The sequence below is a fragment of the Triticum urartu genome, chromosome 7A (genome assembly GCF_056163025.1).
Source record: "Triticum urartu cultivar PI428250 chromosome 7A, HENAU_Tu73, whole genome shotgun sequence".
NCBI lineage: Eukaryota > Viridiplantae > Streptophyta > Magnoliopsida > Poales > Poaceae > Triticum > Triticum urartu.
The window spans coordinates 222,420,693-222,434,090 of NC_141879.1; the positions used below are offsets into that span (position 1 = coordinate 222,420,693).

Below are 13,398 nucleotides of genomic sequence, written 5' to 3' on the forward strand. Positions count from 1 at the left end.
TACGTAACATAATTTTTCTTTCCTTTGTTGTTTTTCTGTGTGTGCAGCAAATTTGGGTGTCAAATTTATGCCACGTTTTATACATGTTGTGCGAATCTTATCTATCTTTGTTGAACATTTATAACTATTAGAAGTGCTATTATGATTTTAATGGACTAGTACACACCTCATGTGACTATTGCTTATAACATGCCATCGTACAATTAGGTATCCGGCTTCTACATTTCCTGATAAGTTAGAACTTCATCAAACACCCCACAGTGCCCTGTTTGGAAAGAAGTTAGAAGACGGCTATTTCAATATAATTATTTGGAACATTGTTCAAGTCCACACCAAATTATTTTATAAATGAAATCTTTTCCACATCATATGTGAGCACAAAATGTTTGTGAAGTGACTGACATTGCAAAGTTTTATCCAAAATAAAATCTGATTAATCGGTAACCCAACTAAACAATTCATACTTAATACGCTTAATTTAGTCTGTGATATTCGTCCGTATTTGTTGACTGTTAAGTCTGCCATTTTTTCTCCATAATGGAAGATTCTATTGATCTTATCACATCAGTCAAATGCATACGTTTTTTTCTTGATATATGCAGGTTATTCCTGGGCATGGGCCATGCTAATCTTGTTTGTCTCATTCCAGTTTTATCAGATTTCCGAGAAGGGACTCAAATGCACAGCTCAGCTGTCAGGATGTCCTCTCCTAAGATGCACCCTAAGCGGATTATAAAATTAAACACACAGAGCTTTGCTTTTAGTTGAAAATGAAGGGTCGGAATCCTTTTTAATAAATTATGAACAATGGAATTTTAAAGTGTATCCCAGAAAGAAGATGATAACTCTGCTTTGCAACTTTAAAATGATATCCTGCTATTTAGACAAAGCCGTTTAGTAGGATGGTCGTCAGAGAGTGGACAGCAAAAGCAAAATCCTTGGTGTTAATTAAGAAACAACTGCTTCTAATTTCTCGAACAGAAGATTGTGTCTATCTCTCCTGGAATTTCTCTGATATACCTTTAATATCTTTATATATCTTGTCCATGATCAGCTGCCTTTTTCTACCTAGATACTGAAGCAAATGACAAATTTGGTAAGCAGCCAAATATTAGGCAGACCATAATTTTTTCCGATCAGGATATGTTTCACCGCAAATGAACGTGTGAAGAACATATGAGTATATAAGATCCGCGTGGTTCATGTTTTACAGATTCAGCTTGTTTACTTACTTGGATTGCAGTTTGGAACAATAATGCTAAGAGTAAGTGGTTGGCAATGTAACTTTTGGTAGGTAAAATGTATAGATAAAGGATGTTTCGAGAAAGCGCTTAATAAAGGATGTTTGAAAAAAGCTTTTGGACTAGTCATCTTAACTGAGAGCAATTTTGAGTGCCCTATAGGCCTTAGGACTAGGATGGCTTAATCCTGTCAGCATCAAGATGTCATTTAAAAGGAACACAGTGCAAATCTTAGGGTCCATAGACCACACGGAGAGAGGGAGAGCCCTTTCAACTTTTCGGCAGGGTGACTTTTCACCTGGGGGAATATGTGATTGGATATTCTCATGCACCAGGAAGGGCTGCCCTCACAACCAATAGAGGGTTTCCTCAATGGTTAGCAAGGTGGTCATCATGAAAGCCATCCTGCATTGACAAATATATCCGAATTGCAATCTCTAAAGAGGTCTAGCTTGGTGTGAGTTTGCTACTTACCAAGTTTTTCTGCTCGATTTATTTCAAGGAAAAATAACACTAACTTGAAAGCGGTTGTTGGGTATAATAAGGGAATTGCATTTCTAGCGGTACAGTTCCACCTTAGAACATCAGGAACAAAACTCCATCCTTGCTCTTCAAGTTGGATATCCGGAAGGCCTTTGACTCGGTACGATGGGAGTACATCCTTGACCTACTCCGTCGGTTGGGATTTCCGGACCGCTTTCGGGATTGGGTGGCAGCCCTCTTATGCACGTCCTCTTCGCGCGTCCTCCTCAATGGTATTGCCGGGGCCGCCATCTGCCATGGTCGAGGGCTCAGACAAGGGGACCCCCTTTCACCCCTACTCTTTGTCCTCGCGATCGACCCCTTGCAGCAGCTTCTCGACATTGCCACAAGTCACAACCTGCTGCAGAAAATCCGAGGGTGTGGATCTACTGTTCGTACCTCCCTGTATGCCGACGATGCAGCGATCTTCATCTCCCCCTCACGGGAAGACGTGGCCAACCTTGCGGCCATCCTTAGTGCCTTTGGAGGGGTCACTGGTCTGTCCACCAACTTTCAGAAGAGCTCTGTTGTCGCAATTCGCTGTGGCAACCTAAACCTTGACGACATACTCCACAGGCTGCTCGCCTCGCGAACTTCTTTCCCATTGAAGTACCTGGGACTCCCATTATCCATCTGGCAGCTGAAAAGGGTGGACTTCCAACACCTTGAGGACAAGGTGGCTGCGAGGCTTCCTCCATGGCAAGGGAGAAACATCACCACAATAGGCCGCGCGGCCTTGGTCAAATCGGTCCTCACTTCACAAGTCGTCTACCACATCACATCCCTGAACATTCCTGCCGGCGTGCTACACAATGTCAATAGAATTGAGCGTGCTTTCCTGTGGTCAGCTCAGAGTCAAACTTCAGGTGCAAAATGCAAGGTCAACTGGGAGACTGTTTGCCGCCCTACGCATCTCGGCGGGCTTGGAGTGCTGCAATTGGGGAAATTTGCAAGAGCTCTAAGGTTGAGATGGCCGTGGGTGGAGTGGAAGGACCCGACTAGACTATGGGTGGGATTAGGAAACCCGTGCTCTGAGGTGGATATGGACCTCTTCTACGCCTCCACCGTCATTACCGTGGGAAATGGAGGGAAGACGCCCTTCTGGGAGGCACCATGGTTGAGAGGGAAAAAACCTAAGGATATCGCCCCCCTCATCTTCACAGCCTCCAAGCGAAGGAAGTGGGTGGTGAGGGATGCTCTGCGAGACAATGCTTGGGTGCACAAAATCGATCCTTCCATCAACCTAACGATTAACCACATTGTGGAGTTTGTGGACCTTTGGGTCCGCTTGGAGCAATTCCAGCTTTCACCGGACATTGATGACGACATATCCTGGAAATTTGAGGCCAACGGTGAGTATTCGGCGGCCTTTGCTTATAGGATCCAGTTCTTGGGCTCCACGACGACAACCATGAACAAGACTATTTGGAAGGTTTGGGCACCTCCCAAGGTCAAGTTCTTCTCTTGGCTAGCAATTCAAAACAGGATATGGACGGCGGATAGATTGGAGAAGCGAGGTTGGGAGAATTGCGGTCTATGCACCCTCTGCAGAAGGGCAAACGAGACGTCCGCGCACCTCTTCTTTCGGTGCAGATTCACCTTGCGCGTATGGAGATTGGTAAAGGAGTGGCTTGGCCTAGGGGCTCTCGAGATCCATCAATGGCAGGCGGAGCGCAGCATCAAACATTGGTGGACAAACATGTCGAAGCCCAATACGGCGAACCGGAAGGCCATGGCTTCCCTTACTATGCTTGTCGGTTGGGTCATCTGGAATGAGAGGAACGCTAGAGTTTTTAGGAAGAAATCAACGCCCCCCTTCTACATTCTAAAACTAATCCAAGATGAAGCCAAACTTTGGGTCACGGCAGGAGCTAGGCATCTGAGCATTATCATGCCGCGAGAGTAGTTGTTATTTTCCCTTTTATTGACAGACGGGCTATGTTGTGGAGCCACTAATTTGTACTCTAAAACTCTCCTCCTTTATTAATGAATGAGGCAAGTCTTTTGCCTCTGTTTCAAAAAAAAAGAGGATAATTTTCTTGGAAAAAGTTTTCTAAGAAGGTTTCTAAGATAGTGGAATATGTTCCACCATAGAAAACAAACTCTCAATTATGGCCCAAACAGCCCAAATTAGTATTCTATCATTTGTGGAGCGTAAGCAGTGTGTATACATGTAGATAACATGCATATGTTTAGAAGGTGTTTGCTGCTGTGAATACTTGTGGATAACCCGCGGTGGGTCAGATATACTTTCTCATTTGTTTTCAAAAAGAGAAATACTTTCTCATAAAGAACATCATTTATACATAACTATATTGACTAACATAGTGCGTCCGTGCTCACCAAGATATGATCTCTTCTTTATTTCACAACCCTAGTATCCATGTTTCAAATACTATATAACTAAATAGGTGATCTCCAATAACTTATTTTCATTCTGTTAAAACATGAAAACACGCAAGGGAAAAGCCCAAGTCGTTTCCTTTCTTTTATGCTACTCTATATTCAACACAAATATAACTATACAATAATCAAATACAATAAATCACATATATTTTCAGTTTCAGTTATCATATTAGTGATCTAAATATCCATGTTTCTTTCAACTAAATCTCATCGAAATATATTGTAACGAATTCCGATAGCATCGCGTAGGGTATCATCTAGCATTGTTGGTAACAAGATTGTATGTTTGAGGCCAAGGTTAGGCAAAGAGCTTTAGCAATCACTTCAAAAGGAGTCGGACACCCGCTTCCGACGCCAGGTGGGAGAGGGGGTAAACCACTATTCGTACCAACCTATCAGCGCTCGGCACCTCGGATGTGGTTTATCGTGAAAAGTGACTTCTTTTCTAGCAGAATGATGACAAAGCCTTTTTCTCCACACCTCAGTAAATTTAATGATAGAAAATTTCGGGGATTTCAGATAGTGATTTCAACCATGTTGTGTTAGTGAGCGAAAGTCACAATCACATGCACCGTATGTCACCTGGTTGTGAGCTTGTGATGGAAGGTATATAACGACAACAACAGAGCATTATTACCCTGGAGCTGTTTTATCAAAGGATTCATAACAACCAAAAGGCTTGGGTAAAGAAGTCTAGATAATATAAAATGGGATGACACTGCATCCCCTGAGACAGATTTGAGTGACATGATCCAATCAGTCTCTTGAGCCATCTAGTGCAATGCAATCCTGATTTGTGCTATTGCTGGTCCGAGTCTTATGGCATTTTCTTTTCTTCCTCTCCCCCACTATCAGTGCAAAAGAACACATCATAGATATGGTTGCTATCTCCTCTTTATACCCTGAAGATACTCTTGTCTACGGCAGGTGCAAGTCTACTTTCTGTGCAGCAATTTCTTGTCCCTCTGATGAAGATCGGAGGGCTAGAAAGTATATGTCTCAACTACTACGTACCTTTTTTAGTTCCAACATGGCATCATGGATTCATGGTGATGATGGTGAAATCTTTAACTTACATGAGAGCCGTCTGATTTCCAGGCTTCTCACAGGTTTCAATCTATCTCTCTTGTTTAGTTTATTGAATGTGATAGCCTTTGACATCCTTGTAGTGCTTCAAGTGAGCGAAACCGCCATGAAACACTGACCTTCCGACAAGTAGCCGCTAGACCTACCGTGTTCTTGAGACATTTTGGAGGCAATCTATGACATCACTGACTTGTTGATTTGAAGCCTCTTTTACTTTCCACAAAGCATTCGATTGGCAAGGTCCAGCTCAAGAGATGGTAAACGACGCGGCGCATCGTCGCCTTTCTCAACTTCAGATCAGATTTTTTTTTCTGTTAACTGGGAGATCGATCTTCATGCATGCATGCATGCATAACTCGCATATAGTTTGAGTGGGCTGACAGAATTTGGCATCTGATGCCAAGGAAATGAAATGAGAATGTACTAGTAGTAAAGAAGTATTCTCAAGAGAAAAAAAGCTACCTTACTGATTAAAGACCTGTTTTGAAGGACACCCTGTGAAAATACTAATCATAGGACTAATGACCCTTTACCTAATTATTTTGGGAGGGCGAAAAGGCTAAGCTCCGAAGCAAAATAAACAAAATTCACATGGAAAAAAGTAGGCAGCATATCAGTCCATGCTTTGGCTAGTGTTGTCCCAATAGGCAGCATATCTGAATCTGTTCTTCAGGAAATGCCACTTTACCTAATGCAAATCGACATGCCTACTTGTGGGTATCAAACTCAGTCCGCAACATGTTCCTCGGCTTCCTTCGCCGATGGACACGCCAAACCCTGTAGCTAATTTAATTATGTCCCAGCACCACATATATACATGGACAGTATGAATTCGTCATCCGGCCTTCAGCAGTATAGGATTCCCAATATCGTTTCAGATTCCTAACACTGGCTGGCACTGACAAGAAGCAGCAATAGTACCACTTGAAGCAGCCAAGAAAGTAACTTTCTTATTCCTCTCCTTATCTCATCCTAATCCCCATCCCATAGGCTTGCATGAGTACTCATAGACATAGACATGGAGTTAATTAATACTGGAAGGCACATTCTTAGGTGGGCACCAATTTCATGCAAGATTTTGTGCCTCTCTCTCAGCAAGATATCAATCATGGCTACACTTTGCAGGATTATACCACCTCACCTCACCGCTGCACTGCCGATAGTTGGATACACATCAACTGCATTTCTGAGATGCTGTTAGATGAAGAACCTAGCAGTGGTATCAAGTACTGCATCTATTCTTGTAGGAGCCGGAGCTTCGTGCCACGAACAACATTTGCGACTGGTAGGTGTTGCAGGCTTGCAGCACTCCACGTTAGCCATACCGGTGGTTCTCCTTGTCGCTTTGGTTCACTACTGAAGATGCTAATAGCTAGATAACAAGGTCAGTTGTAATATATATACCGGGTATAAACGGATTGTTTTGGTTCTCTATGTGTTTCGGTTTTGAAGATGGTGAATGGGAACAGATCCTTTTTTAAATGACGACATGCCGTACTACTATTGGGATGCCGTTTTTCTCGTGAATTAGGATTGGTGATGAACTCTGTTCGAACAAGTTAACGTAACAGTTTGAGTAGAACGGTGGCTATAATATGCCAAGGAATACGCCATCTTTTTGCCTCCTCCAACTTTATATCCACGTTGACACTTTGTTGACTGTTGAGTTTAAATTCTCTAGTTTTGATTTTTGAATGTAAGTTTTTAAATTTAATTTTACTTTGAAAAAAATACCAATAGCTAGATCTTGCGATACTTAACATGAATCTTTGAAATATTTTGAGGACTCGAGCCTTACAACATGACATAAAGGAGATTTGCTTTTGAAGTCCCTAGCATTCCATGCATGCCCACTCTTACTGCAAGAGCAGATGAAATATGCCGCGAATAGGCCCAAATTTGTTCTTACTGTCAAATCAATAATTGTGAGATCTCTTATCTTTGCATTGTATATAGGTTCCAAGCCATTTCCATCACGCGGCAGAAGACAGCATATTTACCGCATTTCTGAAAGGCATAAATGATCAGCATTTGGATATCTAGTTCTGTAATGCAACAGAATATATTCCTTTTTTCACTTTTTGCATGGCTCTCATTACCGAATACTGTAATCTGATAAAAACAAGCAGCAACTGAAGGAGATATACCAGGAATAAACCTAAAAATAACTCCGTACTTTCCGCAGTTTGATACTCACCGCATCCATGGCCAACCTAAATTATATTCTCATCCCATTTCATAGCTTTTATTTCTATTGAAGTCATTCTGGATACATTTCACGTTGTCTCTAGACTGTACTGCTGCAAAACTATTTTGTTTGGTCAGCTGCCAACTGCAACTTGGTTATGCAGTGCAGATACACCTGCAGGCTTCTGCACACAATTTTATCAATAAGCACCCGAATTTCAACTAAGAAACAGTTCCATTGATATACAACCTTTCTTTGTCGCGCTCACAATACATGTTAGTTTGAACACACGATCTTGAAGGTTACACATTGGCCCTCAATTTCTGTATGTTTATCCAAGTAAAACAGAGTATTACAAGTCCATTCCCAAAGGAAGGAAGCAACAGCGGCGGAGGCGCGCAGAGCAACGAGCCCGCCGGTTCGCCGAGGAAGCAGCGCCTTGTTTCTATCTTAAGGGTGGGGTGCAAGTTCATTGAGGAAGCAGTGCCTCGGTGTCTTAGGGGGGCAGGGGCTGCCGGCGCCGCAACTGAAGGTCGGCAGGGCTTAGAGGGATGGCCGGGTGTGACGGCAAGCACGGCGGTGGGGGGAGGTCGAGTGGAGGGCGGGGTGGCGATGCGGTCGCGGGCGGTGGAGGATCCGTTGGATCTTGATCCAATGGTCTAGATAGAACATGCGGTTTGGCCTGGGCTGGATCGGCGGCTATCAAAGGAAGAAGATGAATAGTGCACATTGGTTTGAGCTAGAAGGCGATGCAGGATCCACTGGATCTTGATCCAATAGTTCAGATAGAACAGGAAAAATCGACTAGGCACAAATTCGTTTTCAGTTGACTGACGTGTAGCCATTCGCTTGTTTAAAATGGACAAACAGGATCATCAATTTGCTGCTGTAGACACTGGCATACTTTTCTATATTGATGGTGAAACCTTAAAATTTTGACTGAGGCATATTCTAAAGTAGCATATGCAGTGACATGGAAGGTGTTATGATTAAGAGAAAACTTACATCTGACAAATATATTCTATCTATGGCTATGGGTGATCATTTGAAGAGTTGAAGATTGCTTGAATACTACTCCCTCCGTTTCTAAATATATGCCCTTTTAGAGATTTCAATATGAACTACGTACGGATGTATATAGACATACTCCCTCTGTCCCAAAATGTAAGACGTTTTTTGGTCTAAATCTAGAGCAAAAAATGTCTTATATTTTGAGACGGAGGGAGTGTTTTAAAGTGTATATTTACTCATTTTGCTCTGTATGTAGTCTATATTGAAAGAGTTCTTTTACAGTACCTTGAGTTTAATATGAGTCATCCATTTGTTCAGATCCAACGGGCGTGCTTAAATGGTACTCCATTATAAGCATCGAGGAGTACTGCAGCCAAATACCAGGGAGTACCTTAATTATGAGGGTATATTCGTCATGTACAAGAGCTAGACTCAGATCCAAAGTTTGATGACTAGTATGATGCTATTCCGGCGGTCAGTTGCAGCGAGTTCTTTGATCATGCTCCAACTTATGCACCTTCGATCATGCGCCAGCGAGTTCTTCGATCATGCACCAGCATATGGTCCTTCTTCCCTTGGCGAAGAGAAACACAAAATCATGCAGTCATAAACGATCCAACAATGATTTCTGAATCACGTTAGTTTGCCGTCAATCAATACTGTTGATTGAATATGGACATGGGGGAATTTATGATCAGCAAATTACAGGGGCGGCCTATTTGATTTCAGTAACGCCGGAAGATTCGTTTATAACAAAGGAGATCGTTTTGATTTCAGCAGCGCCGGCAGATTCGTCTATAACAACGGCGACGGATCTCAGAAACTAAGATGGCGGCGGCTGATTTGGTCGCTGTGGCGGCGCCGTAGACACAAGTTAATTGGATTAGGGTAATCAAACCGCCACATGAACTGTAAAATGTCTCTAACGCCCTCCAGTATTAATGGCTGGATTTAGTTGGTATTCCACATAGGCCTTGGGGAGTACCAGGGTATCGTAAAAAGACTCATATTGAAATCTCTAAAAAGTCTTATATTTAGGAACAGAGAGAGTACATAGTGGCATGTTAATATATCATCACCATGCTTAATTATTTGTACATATATTCGAATATTTTCCATCATTCTCTTGTTTCTTAACAGCAGTAGGCTCCTCCGCGTCACTAGAAATATACCGAAGAATAAACCATTTTTATTCTATGCCCCTTCTTGATAACACTAAAGAACCATTTTTTTTGCAAATGCTGTGATATGCCCATCCAAGAAATTATGGTCCTGCCACGAAAGAGGAAGGAAAGGTAAGAGCAAGCAAGCATGGCATAAATCTGCTCTGATTCTTTTTTTTGTTTGAGGGGAATCTGCTCTGATTCTGAAATTACCTAAACGATTACTTATTCTGGAATAATGTACACCAATTTGCAGTATATGTCACTCTTCTCATGGATCCAGTGAGTTTAAACCCCTTTTATTGCTTGCAGAATCTTGCAAATTGTTTCGGGTTTCCGCTATGCTGTTGCAGACATTACCATTTTTCAACCGTGGAGGCGGCGTGGACAAATTGTGATACTAGCACCTGACCATGTGGCCCAAAGTCTGTGGAGTTTGACAAACTTGCAAGATTCTGGCACAAGCCATATCTAATTATGTATTCTTTTTAGACAAAACCATATCTAATTATGTGCGTCTTGTCATCCTTACAAACTCTAAGCTCCCGGGAATTGAAAGTGCTCTAGAGCAACACTTTCAACTTCACGTGTTGCTCTAGAGACCTTTTATAAAAACATGTTGCTCCGGAGAGGGTTTCGTTCCGGTGGTTCTCAACGGTTCCCTGTTCTTTGTTCCTTCGTGCCGACTTCCTCGGCAAGGGCGGTACTACTCCTCCGATGAGTTGCTTGTGCTCCGCCCTCCCCCACGACGTCCTTTTCCCCGCCCTTCCCCATCGAGTCCTCCTACACTGCCGATGCCGAGGAGATGGGTCGTTGCCTCGCGAACAAATCCCCAAATCTAGAAGTACCTCTCTCCTCTGGACTTTCCCTCGCATTTTCTTGTCCCACTATATGAACAAACATTTTTCATAAGTGAGTCTGCCTAGTAGCGTTGGTTCACTGGTTTCATTCTTTTTTATTTTTGTTTATATTTTGAAAAATTCTAACTACATATATTTCAAAAAATATTATTGATAATTTACTTAATTTTTTAAAAATGTTCACTGTAAATATGAAAAATGTTAACTCAGTGTAAAAAGTTTGTTAGCATAAATTTAGAAAAACGTTAATAGCATTCAAAAGAAATGTGTGACATTTCAAAAATGTTCTCCCATTTTTTTTAAATATTTCGCATTTAAAAAATATGTTTATACAATGTAAAAATTATTGTTGCAATTTAGAAAAATATTGTACCATTAAAAAAATATTGATGTTACATTTGGAAAAGTGTTCATGAGTTTCAAAATATGTGTGTGACAATTTTTTAGAAATGTTTATACAATGGTAAAAAATGTTCACATAGTTTTAGAATTAAAGTATATCATTAAAAAATCAATCTGTATTTTAAAAATATTTAACACATATTCGAAAATATATTAAAAAACATGTATTTGAAAAAATGTTAAACATGTATAAAATGTTTAATATGCATTTTTTTAAATGTATGAAGAATAGACATCAAAACATTTATTTAAAAAAATGTTAATCATGCAATTGAAAAATGTTAATCATGTATAATAAAAATATTCTTTATGTATACGAAAAATCCATAATGTGTATGAAAAATATAGACATGTGTTGATTTAAAAAAATAATAAAGGAAAAGAAAGACCGCAAAGAAATCTGAAAAAAGAAACGATGTAAACCGAATAAAAAATAAAGAAAAGGAACAAGAGAAAAAAAACAATGAACTTATTTTGGTCTTTTTTTCGCCTAGTTATCTCTATTTCGATTGCATTCTATGTCAATAGGTTCGTTTTTGCTTTATCGATAACTATCTCCTCTTGATGGAAGAACAGAAATCTCATTTGATTCGCTAGGAATAGGAAAAATTGGAATAAGCAGAAGGGAGATTGGATTGGGACGACCAGTCGGTATTCGAAGATGAAAAAAACCCGGATAGAAAAACCACATGAAAAAAACTCGCGTCACTGCTGCAGTACTTAGTCGTGCCTGTAGGATCGTGCTAGGTAAAGTGTGACTTTTCTTTCTCTTCACGTGTTGCTCTAGAGAGTTTAAAAATATGTGTTGCTCTAGAGAGGGTTTTGTTCTGGTGTTCCTTGACCAGAAGGTATCTGGTGCACTAAGACAATTGGTGCTACCAGTGCACCGGACCCCGGTTGCACATTTAAAATGTTTAAAAAAATCATTTTTTATCATTTATGAATTTCTCGTGCAATGTTTCAAATTTTTATATGTATTTTTATGCAACATCGAATGATGTTGTGTCAATGCACATTTTTTTTGGATTTTTTTTGAACATTTTTTAGTGTGCAACTGGGGTCCGGTGCACCGGTAGCACCAATGTCCTTTCCTCCGCCCTTCCCCGTTGCTTCCTCCTACACCGTCGATGCCAAAGAGATTGGTCGCTGCCTCGTGAGCGAATCCCCAGAGAAGTACCTCTCCCCCTCTGAACTTTCCCTCGCATTTTCTTGTCCTGATATACACCCTCCCCCCCCCCCCCCCCCCCCCCCCCCCCACTCCACCTTCTTAATCTCCCAGTGTATCCACGCCACTTTACGTAGAATGGACCAGGTACAAATACAACCTACTGGATTGGGATGTGAGCTGCAATTATTCTATTTTGGAGTACATTGCTACTACAAAGATTGGGACTGGTTTGTGTGAACAAGTGATAGATTAGGCTCGGTATTTAGATTAATAGCATACTTTATGTTCGTCATGCATGCTTTTTGTGAACAAGTGAAGGAAGTTTTGCACCCACACAATCAATGATAACTTGGTATCGTGTACTTCAATTGTATTCTATCGACACTACAACTTTACCAATTATCCAGATTGTGATCATAATTATTGTGAGGTTAACTAAAAGATTAAGACAGAGCAATAGATGCATATATAAAAACTCAAAAGAGTAGTTCATGGTTTTTACCACATAAATACAAGCAATATTAATTTGTAAACCAAAGATTGAACGAGTTTTGAATAATGGACAAAAGAATCGTGTGTGAGTTTATTTGCTCATGAGGCTTTTTTTCTATGAACGTCGAGATACAATTTTCTATGAATGCCAAGATACAGTTTTCAACCATCAATATATTTTTCATATTGATGGGTGGTGTTGAGTAGTAGCATGCACCTATAACTTGTGGATGTGAACAATGGAGTGCAGGAGCGGTTCATAGTTGCAACATAAGAGAATAAATTATGAATCTGTATGTGTGTTTGCCAAATTAATTCATGCCATGCAGGACATAGTTGGGCAGTGCCCCTGCTGCATCTTCAAGGTATATATAATTTCAGATTTTACATGTGTAATAGGTAAAAATGGATATTTTTTTTGTATATTTATAGGGATCACCATATTAGATTCTATCGATGGTATGTAAGTGTAATATATTTTCACAGGTTTCAAATTAATTTATTTACTTTAGTTGTCTTCATTGGCATGGATGTGTCCTCACATCCAAATTAACCAAGATTAAATGTTTCAAGGAAGATTAATCAATTAGTTGACAATAAAACTATGATTATAATAATCGTGTTGGTTCTTGATGTATTTCTAATCATTTTTATGTCCACACATTTTTGAATAATTCCTTTAAGACTAGAGGTATGTATTTGCTCGTCATTATGAAGATAGGCAATGCGCAAAGCACAGTTCTTGCTCAACTAGGGAATTGAAATTATCACTCTTGAATTTTTATGAGTGTGTTTCATGTGAATTACTTTAGTCCAAAAGTAGAATTCCATCAATACATAGGTTTGGAAACATATATGC

General features: G+C 40.5%; 1 non-coding gene across 1 annotated transcript; it reads right to left on the bottom strand.

The window, feature by feature from the left end:
• Positions 1-571: 571 nt before the first annotated feature.
• Positions 572-674, bottom strand: LOC125526080 (U6 spliceosomal RNA). Its single transcript, XR_007291546.1, has one exon. It is a non-coding gene; the product is annotated as a U6 spliceosomal RNA (small nuclear RNA).
• Positions 675-13,398: the final 12,724 nt, after the last annotated feature.